General features: G+C 39.3%; 1 long non-coding RNA gene and 1 pseudogene across 2 annotated transcripts in view; one reads left to right on the forward strand and one right to left on the reverse strand.

Moving 5' to 3' along the window:
• The window catches only part of LOC145506023 (uncharacterized), a 287,451-nt gene that overhangs the window by 10,031 nt on the left and 264,111 nt on the right, over positions 1-13,309 (reverse strand). Inside the window, exon 4 of the long non-coding RNA XR_014053455.1 lies at positions 1,608-1,794. This is a non-coding gene — a long non-coding RNA (uncharacterized LOC145506023). The remainder of the gene's footprint in view (positions 1-1,607; positions 1,795-13,309) is intronic.
• LOC145506022 (signal peptidase complex catalytic subunit SEC11A pseudogene) lies at positions 2,942-3,870 on the forward strand (annotated as a pseudogene). The gene has a single exon (XR_014053454.1). The product of XR_014053454.1 is annotated as a signal peptidase complex catalytic subunit SEC11A pseudogene (transcript).

Here is a 13,309-nt window from a genome sequence, read left to right on the forward strand (position 1 = left end):
CTTTTTGTTGTTACTGCAATGAACAACTTTTTATATGTTTATCTACATGAATATTTCTGAAGAAAGAAATGGAATTGCTGGGTCAATTGGTAAAAGTCTGATAACTATTGACAAAATTTCCTCCATTATACACTGTAACAATTTTTACACCCAGCAATTTTTCACAACTTCCTATCTTTTTATTTAGACCATCCATTTGTCCTCACATGAATTTGTAGGAGCTCCATTTTGACTGCCCCATTCATCCACATCTTAGTACTCCTTATAGCCTTTAATCCTTGGCCACTAATCTCTCTCACAGGAATTGATGTTGAGACATTCTGTAAAAGATGCAATACTTGCTGAAAAAAATGTGCAGTCCTCTCTCTCTTCTATAATATCTCCCTGATTTCTATAGGGACAGCACAAATAAGCAAGTTTTTCAAAATATGATTTGAATATGTGGATGTCAAATACTCGATAAGATTTATTTTTAACCATGCAAAACTTGCCATTTTGTGAGGGCTTGGTGGTGATGAACGGGGATGCAAAAGTAGGATGGAAGTCACTTTTTAAGGCTAAGGCTTTTTAATTCCATCTTTTGAACTTGGAATATGCCAGTGGAATTACACCAAACATTTTTGTTATCATATCTCAGAATAGTTTACCAACATAAAGAAAATAGTGACTTAACTATGTTTAGGTTAGAGGCCTTGCAAAACACTTGCAAGACAAGTGGGGTGTACATTAATATCCCTACTGTACAAATGAAGAAATGGAGGCTCAGAGAATACAAGTATCTTGCCCAGGGTCACTTTCTAAGTGGCCAAAGACTTAAACTCAGACCCACATCCTAGCTTGAGCTGACAAGAAAGACTAAAGGCAGATTATACAGCACAGTGAATAGCTAAGAATAGACTTGTTTTTGTTTCCTCTACTTTCATTCTGTTACCAGTCCCAAGTTCACTCTGCTTGCCACATGACAGGCCAATGAATCCAAGAGGCAAGGTATAGAGGCAAGGCGTTGCGATAACTTCATTTGGAAAGCCAGCTGACTGAGAAGATGGCAGACTAATGTCTCAAAATAACCACTGTGTTGGGGCCTGGATGCCAGGTTCCTTTATAGAACAGAGAGAGGGAAGATCTTAGGGAGTAAGGGCCATTATCCGGCAAATATCTGCTGGAACGGCCAACCTCAGGGAAGGAATGTGTTAATCTTTTCATTCTGGCAGCTGTTCACAGATGGGCAGGGTCAGATTATCTCCCTGTGAGCTGAACAAAGGTAGTTATATAGATTCATGTTGAGGTTTGACAGAAAACAACAAAATTCTTTAAAGCAATAATCCTTCAATTAAAAAATAAATTAATGTTTTAAAAAAAGTCAGGCAGAGGGGCAGGGTTCCCTGAGGCAGGCCATTATGTATGACTATATTAACAACCACTTCCCACTAACGATAAGCGCTGAGAAGCTGGGGGATGTGAAAAGCACAAGGGGTAGTCATCCGCCACATCCACCACCCCTTACTGTAAATGACAAATTCGGATGTGGCCTGACGGCTGCCTTTGCGCTTTCTCATATCCTGCTCGCTCCCACACCCAGCTCCTCGGCACTTACCACTTACACTTACCGTAGGGGATAACTGATGGCTGCTGGTAGCGGCATTGTTCTTCCTGGGCTCGGAAATTTACGTTTAGGAGGCTGGAATCCCGATGAAGACTGTGACATCCTTGTTTACCGCTATGGCAGGAAATATTGCATTCCACAGTACCATCTTAGTCTTACTTGCATATGTTTTTCAAGAAGTTGTGATTGGCCTATAAGCAAATTTTATGTTCACTTTTAAAATTTAGCACTAGAACCATCATCCATGTTACCACAGTCTTCATAATGAGTGTTTTATTGGTTGCAGAGTAAATGATTTCCCCAATGGGCATTTAGGCTGTTTCCAGTAGTTGGTTGTCCAAATCAAATTATGTTTTGTGCTAAGTGTTGTTTTGTTGCTATTAAATTATTTCCTTAGAATAAATTCTCAAGAGCCATACTATTGAATAAAAGGGTGTAAACATTTTTTATAGCCCTTCCCACATGGTGCCACATTATTAGGCAAAAGGGCTCTATGAATCTAAGTGACACACAGAAGTAAGTGCAGAGTTAGATATTTTCAAAGGAAACCATCCTGTTTCCTAGTCCTGATAATTCGATGAATTAGAAACTTTGAAAGACTCTCCACATTAAAACAACCAAGATACTGAATAAAATGTAAAAGCCTTTTTCTTAAATGAATTACTGAACTGACAAGAAAATACAGAATCTGAGCTCCTCAAAATGGATTAAAACCAACCCTGGAAAGTAAGTAATAAAGCTCTCCTTTACCTTGGGTACTGCTCAACACAGTACAAAGATAATTTGTATCTTTCCTAAGCATGATATCATATAAAGAGACACATGATTCAATCTGATGCATTATTGGTGACATTAAGTTTGATCATTAGATTTAAGGCAGTATCTGTCAGATTTCCCCCGTGTAAAGGCACCTCTCCCCATTTGTAATGAATAAGTTATCTTTAGGGTGTTACCTTAAAACTGTATAAATACCTCATTCTCTTTACCCAATAGTATATTTACCTAGTAGTAATACATCCATTCATAACACTTGCCTGAAAGAAGGTGATTTTTTCCCCCTATAATTTAAGTACTGTCAAATTCAAACTGCTTGAGCCAATTTGTACTCCTACCAGTGAGACGGGAGTTTCCAATGTTCCACATCTGCACCAAACTTGCTAAGGTTGGATTTACCAAGTTTTAGCATTTTAATGAACATGGGATTGTATTTTCTATCAACTGACAGTCTTAGATGCTTGTTCTAGATTCAGGTTCATTTATTTAGAAAAAGATGCTTCATACACGATACTATATACTTCCTATTGTGGCATGTCAAGAGGCATGTAGGCGCCAGCCGTTCCTCCCGCCGGTCACATCGCACCCTCTCTTCTGCCCGTGTCCCCTCGCCGGCCCCGCCATGCTGTCTTTAGATTTTTTGGACGATGTGCGGCGGATGAACAAGCGGCAGCTCCATTACCAAGTCTTAAATTTTGAAATGATTGTCTCCTCGGCACTAATGATCTGGAAGGGGTTAATGGTCATAACTGGAAGTGAAAGTCCGATTGTAGTGGTGCTCAGGCAAAATGGACATATCAAGTTTTTAACCAAAGGAGATAACAATGCGGTTGATGACTGAGGCCTCTATAAACAAGGACAACATTGGCTAGAGAAAAAAGATGTTGTGGGGAGAGCAAGGGGATTTGTTCCTTATATTGGGATTATGACGATCCTCATGAATGACTATCCTAAATTTAAGTACGCTGTGCTCTTTTTGCTGGGTTTATTTGTGCTGGTTCATCATGAGTAAGAAGTCTGCCTTGCTGTTACTGGAAGATGCTGTACTTTTTGTCCCTGAATGTTTGGAGTAGATGCCAATCTGTGGTTGGTGGAATGGAGAACGTATGTCGGCGCTTCTTGGTAGCACTGGTTTGCATTAGTTTATGTTTCCACGCCAGAGTCCGTGTGGGCAGGTGTGTGTGCACCACCACGTGCACTCGAGGAGACTTTCAGTCACAGATTTTCATATGTTGTCACTGTCACACTTCGCATTTTTATACATCAGTGAATTTTTTATATTAAAAGGTTGAGCCGAAGCCCCCAGTGTTTGTATTTTGAAGCCAAGCTTCACTTATAAAGTGCCTACAGAATTCTGTAAATGAAAATACAGCTCTGCCTGAGTTTGAAACTGCCATTCCTCCTTCTAATGGGAATGGCATATACTGAGGTGGTCGTAGTCTTAACTTTTCAAAATTTTAAATAAAAGACTTTGCATATCGAAAAAAAAAAAAGAGGAATGTAATGTAAGGTGGTCAATTAATAGGTAAAAAGATAGTTAACCTGATCTATTAAGAGATATAATAATAAGATTCCTCATCAAAAAAAAAAAACCACTCTGGTATGTAGTATAGTCAATTTTTATAAAAGTTTCATATATGTATTCAAATACTTAAAAATAATACTTGCCTGAATTGACTAGTGCAATCATTGCTTACAAAACAAATTTTCTCCAGTTCTGTCACTTCCTCTTTATTTATTATTTGATGCTGCTGCTAAGTCACTTCAGTTGTGTCCAACTCTGTGCGACCCCACAGACAGCAGCCCACCAGGCTCTCCCGTCCCTGGGATTCTCCAGGCAAGAACACTGGAGTGGGTTGCCATTTCCTTCTCCAATGCATGCAAGTGAAAAGTGAAAGTGAAGTCGCTCAGTCGTGTCCGACCCTTAGCGAACCCATGGACTGCAGCCTACCAGGCTCCTCTGTCCATAGGATTTACTCTTCTGTAAACAAGAGCTTCCCCTTCTTTCACCTTCTGTGGGCTCATGGATTCCTTTTTAACCAAAGTGTTATAATTCATTATTCTCAATATTCTTTTTCATGTTCAAATTGCTCCATATTTGGTCAGTGGGGATTATATCAAGCTGCCTCATATATCCTCTGATACATTCCCTTAAGTTTTTGAGCACTTACTTATTTCTGGCCCAGCAAGAAATTCCAAGCTTACATCGTGCTTTTTTTTTCCTGCTCCAGACCTGGGGTCAGTCATTTCCCCTAAAGAAATGACTATTCTCCTTTTAGTGAAGAATGCTATGCTATGCTAAGTCGCTTCAGTCGTGTCCGACTCTGTGAGACCCCGTAGACGGCAGCCCACCAGGCTCCGCCGTCCCTGGGATTCTCCAGGCAAGAATACTGGAGTGGGTTGCCATTTCCTTCTCCAGTGCATGAAAGGGAAAAGTGAAAGTGAAGTCGCTCAGTCATGTCTGACTCTTAGCGACCCCATGGACTGTAGCCTACCAGGCTCCTCCGTCCATGGGATTTTCCAGGCAAGAGTACTGGAGTGGGGTGCCATTGCCTTCTCCGTTTAGTGAAGGATAGTAATGTGATATTAGATCCTGCCAATAGATGTGTTTATTTCTACTAGGATTGCTAGTGAATCTAGGCCCTGCCACACAGAGCTAGGAGATATATTTTATTTAGTAATGAGCTTATACAGATATGTCACCATATAAAGATTGTTAAGTCCATATTATAATATCCCTTTTCACATATTGATAATTTTAGTTCCCAGTGACATCAATATATTTATTCATTTGCTCAGTCCTATAATACATGAAAAACAATTTCAAATTAGTATGTCAGTTTCATTACCAATAAAATCCTACAAGCTGAAGTTCAAGGTATTTTTGCAATTCTTATTGTCCTTATAATGTTTCTGGTGACCATGTACAGGGAGAGCATTATGCTCCACTGATACTTGGATTGGCTCTTTTTTTCCTTCACTGAGTTTAAGTTATCAATTCCAGTAGGATCAATTATTTCCCGTTTGCATTCAATTTTAGGGTTTTTTTTTTTCTACTCAAGTTAGTTTATTTTTATTTTTGAATGTATAAACATGAATATGGCTCAAAAGTCAAAACCATATATAGTTGTATACCCACAGATGCTTCATTCTCTTCTATCTACCCTTTCCCCACTAACACCAGGAGATAATCAATTTCATTAATTTCTGATTTACCCTTTTTATTCTTATTATTACAAAATAAGCAGATGCATACATATTTACTTAATTTCCCTTTTTTATATAAAGGCAGCATACTCAAGTATTTAAGAAAGGAAAATCAGGGTAAATATGCATCTATCTGTTTATTGTAAAATAAGTGCCTTGATTTTTTAAAAACTAACAAAGGAATTGAATAGCACTCCACTGTATAGATAGTCCATAGTTTGTTTAATGTCTCCTATTTTGTCCACTCAGATTGTTCCCAATATTTTTTTATTAAAATTAGAGCATAATGAACATTCTTGTACATATATATTTTTATATTGTTGTAGTGCATATTCACCCCAAATTCCTAGAAATTGGGTTGCTTGTAGTTTTGCTGTGCCTACATGCTCAGTTGCTTCAGTTGTGTCTGACTCTTTGTGACCCTATGGATGGTAGCCCGCCAAGCTCCTCTGTCCATGGGATTCTCCAGGCAAGAATACTGGAGTGGGTTGCCAGGTCCTCTTCCACAGGATCTTCCTAACCCAGGGATCAAACAAGCGTCTCCTGCATTGCAGGCAGAATCTTTTATCACTGAGCCACTGGGGAAGCCCCATATTGTTAAATTCCATTTTGTAAGTGGGGTACTGTTTCTCATCCACATGAGCAATATATAGAAGTGAATGCTTCCCTTCAGCCTCACCAAGAGTGTATATGCTGTAAAGTTTGTGAAGATACTGCCTTTTAAATGGTTTGGCCTCATATGGTCTCTATTCTCTTTCTTCCTCCCATCTCCCATAGTCTTTATACTAATTTATTTTGCTTGTCAGGACTGTCTTTGGTTATGTCAAGTCTCCAGAAACAGTGCAGACTAGGAATATATCATATCTGCTTTGGAGTTTTTACATTTACAACATTAACAGAAAAGTTGCTTATTTGTAACCACTGTGTTCTAGGACAGGAAGGTTCTGCTTCATACTCTTAGAACGTCTAAACAAGCCAAACCACTCCTAGAAATGGTGAACTATGAAAAATTCACACCATAACATGCTGAACTTCACAAAAGCAAAGCCAAATTTCTTTTAGAATTAATCACTTGGCAAAACAGATATTGGTATAAGTTATTCCTACCTTGAACTTTAACATGATTATGTGCAAAAAAGAAAATGAATGTCCAAGACAGCACCAAAGATTGTAAGGTAGACATAAAAGATGACAGAAAAACAGCTTACATTTCTGCTTATATAGGTAGGAGGCTAGGAGAACTTTATTCTTGTACAAAGTGTTTTCCTTACTTTTAGCAACAGGACTCTTTTCTTTTCTTTTTTTTTTTGAGAAATAATTGAATGGTTACAATCTTAAGGTATTATAAGTTTTAAAAATTATATATTTATTTATTTTTGGCTGCACTGGGTCTTCATGGCTGCACGTGGGCTTTCCCTAGTTGTGGTGAGCTGCGGCTACTTTCTAGCTGTGGTGTGTGGGCTATGCTATTTGCAAAGTGGGAATTCTTGCTATATTGTAATTCTGTGGTTTTTAAATAAAAATAGATGACATAGGGACTTGCCTGGTGGTCCAGTGGCTAAGACTCTGCACTCCCAATGCAGGAGGATAGGGTTCCCTCCCTGGTCAGGGAACTAGATACCACATGCTGCAACTAAGACCTGGTACAGCCAAATACATGAATCAATACTTAGAAAAATTTTTTAAATAAATGACATAACATGAATCAAGCACTTGGCATAATCACTCAATAAATACTACCATGTAAAATATTGTTAGAAATGCTAATTTTATTTTTATTTTTAAAAATTTGTTTATTTTTTAATTGAAGGGTAATTGCTTTACCAAATTTTGTTGTTTTGTATCAAACATCAACACGAATCAGCCATAGGTGTACATATGTCCCCTCCCTCTTGAACCTCTCTCCCATCTCCCACCCCTCTAGGTTGATACAGAGCCCCTGTTTGAGTTCTCTGAGACATACAGCAAATTCCCACTGGCTATCTATTTTACATATGGTAATGTAAATTTCCATGTTACTCTCTCCATACATCTCACCCTCTGCTCCCTCCCTGTGTCCATAAGTCTGTTCTCTATGTCTGTTTCTCCATTACTGCCTTGCAAATAAATTCATTGGTACTATCTTTCTAGATTCCATATATGCATTAGTAATAATATTTATCTTTCTCTTTCTGACTTACTTTACTCTGTGTAATAGGCCCTAGGTTCATCCACCTCATTAGAACTGACGCAAATGTGTTCCTTTTTATGGCTGAGTAATATTCCATTGTATGTATATATCACAACTTCTTTATCCACTCATCTGTCGATGGACATCTAGATTGCTTCCAGCACTGTTGTAAATAGTGCTGCAGTGAACAATGTGGTACGTGTGTCTTTTTCAATTTTGGTTTCCTCAGGGTATATGTCTAGGAGTGAGATTTCCGGGTCCTTTGGTGGTTTTATTCCCAGTTTTTTAAGGAATCTCCATATTGTCTTCCATTGTGGCTGTATCAATTTACATTCTCACCAACAGTGCAAGAGTGTTCCCTTTTCTCCACACCCTTTCCAGCATTTATTGTTTGTAGACTTTTTGATGATGGCCATTCTGACTGGTGTGAGGTGATGTCTCATTGTAGTTTTGATTTGCATAGAAATGCTAATTTTAGACTTAGCTATTCAGAGATAATCAGCCAAGGCTAGCTATGTCAGGTGGCAACTAAGAATTTGCTTCATCTTTAGAATAGGAATAAACAATTCTTGAAAGTAAAGTGAAAGTCACTCAGTTGTGTCTAACTCTTTGCAACCCCATGGACTATACAGTCCATGGAATTCTCCAGGCCAGAATACTGGAGTGGGTAGCCTTTCCCTTCTCCAGGGGATCTTCCCAACCCAGAGATCGAACCCAGGTCTCCTGCATTGCGAGAGGGTTCTTTACTAGCTGAGCCACAAGGGAAGCTCAAGAATACTGGAGTGGGTAGCCTATCCTTTCTCCAGTGGATCTTCCAGAACCAGAGATCAAAGCAGGGTCTCCTGCATTGCAGGTGGATTCTTTACCAACTGAGCTATCAGGGAATTCCCTGATACAATTCTTAGCAAAGCCTCAATCCTAAATTGGAGTCTATCAGCCTGGGCAGGTGGGAAATTTCTGGTCTAGTGTCATGAAACCCTTTCCTTGAGAAATAGATTCTGGATTAAGTGAAGGAAAATAAACAGAAATACTGCCCATAAAGCAAATCAGCGAAACATACAAACAGTTCTGGGTGTTGCCACAGACTGGCTGCGACCTTGACCTAGATATTAAGTCTCTCTGAACTTCAGGTTCATCATCTGTAAAGCCATATGGTATCACGTTGCAGCTTTGGGAAAACTTGATTTGTGTTTGTCTTGACCTTCCTTGGCAGTTATTGCTGTAGGAAAGTATTAATAGCTTTATTTCATATAAACATAACTTCCAAGTGCTAATGTAGAGGACTAAACATGTATCTGGTATTTAAGTAATCTGAGCCAGTTCTGTTAATGACTGTGTTTTGCATTACTGTGAACATCTGAAAATGTCATTAATTATAATGTCAAGAGTGTTCTACATGACTTCTTTTTTAAAAAAAAAAATCTAATTATTTATTTATTTGACTGCACTGGGTTTTAATTGCAGCATGTAGTATCTAGTTACCTGACCAGGGATCAAACCCAGACCCCCTGCACTGGGAACGTGAAGTCTTAGCCACTGGACCACCAGGTAAGTCCCCATAGCTTCTTAATTTCTATATTTCATCTCTTACTTTTCTTCAAGGGTTTCCTTTCAGTAAGCAACTCTCCAAACTCTTAATGTATTCCTTACTGGTAGGGATCCAAAAGTATCAGATTGAATGGAAAATCATTCGACATTTCTGGGCTGGGGATCACAAACTGAAATGCCTCCTGTGTCATATATGATGGAGGTCTGGTGTATCTATGACAACAGAGAGTTTCCTTATACACTCTTCATTTGCTGCTATTTAAGTTGACAACTTCTCTTCCCAATAAAAATTCATTTCACCTACACCTGCTTCTTTTGGAGTACTGGTATTCACTTCACCATGTAATACAAGTAACCTGTTGATGTCAAAATACAAGCATTGCTTTTGGCAAATTGAAGTGCATGTCATTTCTTAATACATGTGTAGTGAAGTGCACATCAATTCCCCTTAATAGAAAGGGGAAATAAGCTAAAGTACACAAGTCCGAGTCTAAAACTTTAGTACTTTCCCATGCAGATTTGTACATGTGAGAGGGCATCCTGTGTGTCTAGTGATTATTGTTTAGAGAGTTGGACCACTATGGTGTGTTGCTAATCATTGACTGTAGGTCCAAAAGGGTTTTGTGAAAATGTTATGCTTTATAGATAGCAGAGTAGCAAAGATAAAATTATATTTTTTAAACAAAAAATTATGTTAGACAAAGAAAATGCAAAAAATATATACTTTTGCTTCAATTTTCTGAATGACTCATTTCTGTTACTCCAGACAACTGCCCTTATTTGGGATTTTTTAGTGGGGATTATGGTCCACTCATATCTGAGAAAGTGTTTCATTTCCCCCGAGTCAGACAAGACTTTCTTAATTAAGGAAAACATTCTATTTTTTAGAATCATAAAGATGCTCCCATGCCAGTTACCTTTAGCCAGACTGACTGGAGGCATCTTTTTAGGAAATAAAGCTGAACTTCTTAAAAATGTATTGTTCATCTCTTCCTCTCTTCCTATCTATTAGAAGCTGAGATGAAGCCTTGCCAGCTTCATGAAACTGCCCTCTGTATTCCTGTAACAGTCTCTAGAAAATGACCTCTGGGTTTTTGAATGCTGTTTTCTCTCCAAAATCAACATTGTTGAACAACAAAAGGAACTTCTAACCATCAAAGGCCAAGGACGCCAACACCCAGAGAGCAAGGAAATTCCATTTTGAAACTCAATCCTAAATCTTCCTTCACAGTTTCTTTCCTGAACAATGCATGCAAACTCCTCATTGTCAGGTTTATCATTTCATAACCACAGATGCTCTGCCCCACATAAGCACTAACTTTTCAACCTATAACACTGGCCATTTAGATGAAAGGAATGTGGTTGATTACCCTGACTCCTATGTCTTACATAGATGACTATGTAAGACAAGACACACAGAGGCAATGCCAGGATGGTTGACTCAGGTGGGGTTTCCAGATCAGAACTCTTTTTTCTGATGTCCGAAGATTGATTTCCTTAAAAAAAAAAAATGGTTCCCCACTTTTGTGCTAGCACTCCTATAATTAGTTGGATAAATTGGATTAATAATTAGTTGGATTAAGATATTTCAAAGATGGTTTCAGGGAATTCCCTAGCGGTCCAGTGGTTAAGACTGCCCAGTCTGACTGCCCAGTCTTACTGCCAAGGACCTGTGTTCAATTCCTGGTCAAGGAACTAAGATCCACATAAGCCCAAAGGTGTGGCAAAAAATAAATAAAGTATTAAAGAGGGTTTGCAGATGCTATAAATCAGAGTCATCCTTTATTGAGCAATCTTCTTTATGCCTTTAAATATAAAAAACATTTTATCTATGCATCTAATGCTGTGATGTGCTGCACTTGTCATACAGTCGAGTCTTTTTGTGATCCTCTGTCCATGAGGATTCTCCAGGTAAGAATACTGGAGTAGGTTTCCATGCCCTCCTTCAGGGGATCTTCCCAACCCAGGGATCAAACCCAGGTCTCCCACATTGCAGGCAGATTCTTTACCATCTGAGCCACCAGAGAAGCCCAAGAATATTGGAGTCGGTAGCCTATCCCTTCTCCAGGGGAACTTCCCAACCCAGGAATCGAACTGGGGTCTCCTGCATTGCAAGCAGATTCTTTACCAGCTGAGCTACCAGGGAAGCCCCATGCATTTAATATTTGAGACTAAATATTTTCAGTGTGGAAATGTGCCCCTGGAGGGGTTCTCTCTGATCTCCTGTAATCTGACTACCCACAGGGCTCTCAGCATGGTGAGGCATGTGGGTGAGGCTCAGCAACCCTCTCACTCAGGCACTCAGTTTGTTATTAGGAGACACTGAGGCTGACAGCTTTTCCCAGATGCTTTTCTGTTTTTACAATGGCAAAAAATTTAAGTGGAAAGAATAGTGCATGCACTTTTATTAGGATGCCAACCTTTCTAAAACTCATGAGTAGGACACATTAACAAATGTTTCACATGTTTCAAATGACTTCATTTATTCATTTAATAAGTATCTGTTGATTGTTTACTAAAAGACAGGGTGAGCCAGGGCCTGGGAATGTGACAACTAATAAAATACTCCATTAGAAGACCACCATTGTGATTTCCAAAATTACCTCCACTTCTCAGTAAAAATGTGGACACCAGTGACTAAAGGACAGTAAAACTGAATTACAGCAAACATCAGGTAGTGAAAAATGACTTCATACAGTGAGTTGACTATTCCATCTCTTTCCTTCCAAGGAGCAAGCATCTTTTAATTTCAAGACTGCAGTCACCATCTGCAGTGATTTTGGAGCCCAAGAAAATAAAACCTGCCACTGTTTCCATTTTTTCCCCATCTATTGCCATGAAGTGATGGGACTGGATGCGATGATCTTAGATTTATAAATGTTGAGTTTTAAGTCAGCTTTTTCATTCTTCTCTTTCACTTTCATCAAGAGGCTCCTTAGTTCTTATTCCCATTCTGCCATTAGAGTAGTATCATCTGCATATCTGAGGTTGCTGATATTTCTCCCAGGAATCTTGATTCCAGCTTGTGATTCATCTGGCCTGGCATTTTGCATGATGTACTCTGCATAGACGTTAAATAAGCAGGGTGACTAAACAGCCTTGATGTACTTCTTTCTCAAGTTTGATCCAATCCTTTGTTCCATGTCCAGTTCTAACTGTTGCTCCTTGACCTGCATATAGCTTTCTCAGAAGACAGGTCAGGTGGTCTGGTATTCCCATCTCTTTAAGAATTTTCCAGTTTGTTATGATCCACACAGTCAAAGGCTTTAGTGTAGTTAAGGAAGCAGAAGCAGATGTTTTTCTGTAATTCCTTTGCTTTTTCTATGATCCAACTGCTGCTGCTAAGTCGCTTCAGTCGTGTCCGACTCTGTGCGACCCCATAGGTGGCAGCCCACCAGGCTCCACCGTCCCTGGGATTCTCCGGGCAAGAACACTGGAGTGGGTTGCCATTTCCTTCTCCAGTGCATGAAAGGGAAAAGTGAAAGTGAAGTTGCTCAGTTGTGTCTGACTCTTAGTGACCCCATGGACTATAGCCTACCAGGCTCCTCCGTCCATGGGATTTTCCAGGCAAGAGTACTTGAGTGGGGTGCCATTGCCTTCTCCATATGATCCAACAGATGTTGGTAAGTTGATCTCTGATTCTTCTGCCTTTTCTAAATCCAGCTTGTACATCTGGAAGTTCTTGGTTCATGTACTGCTGAAGCCTAGTTTGAAGGATTTTGAGCATTACCTTGCTAGCATGTGAAATAAGGGCAACTGTACAATAGTTTGAACATTCTTTGGCATTGCCTTTCTTTGGGATTGGAATCAAAACTGACATTTTCCAGTCCTGTGGCTACTGCTGAGTCTTCCAAATTTGCTGACATATTGAGTGCAACACTTTAATAGCATCATCTTTTAGGATTTTAAATAGGTCAGCTGGAATTCCATCACCTCCACTAGCTTTGTTAGTAGTAATGCTTCCTAAAGCCCAGTTGACTTCACACTCCAGGATGTCTGGCTCTAGG

The sequence above is a fragment of the Giraffa tippelskirchi genome, chromosome 5 (genome assembly GCF_054371585.1).
Source record: "Giraffa tippelskirchi isolate mGirTip1 chromosome 5, T2T-mGirTip1v1.2.pri, whole genome shotgun sequence".
NCBI classification, from domain to species: Eukaryota; Metazoa; Chordata; class Mammalia; order Artiodactyla; family Giraffidae; genus Giraffa; species Giraffa tippelskirchi.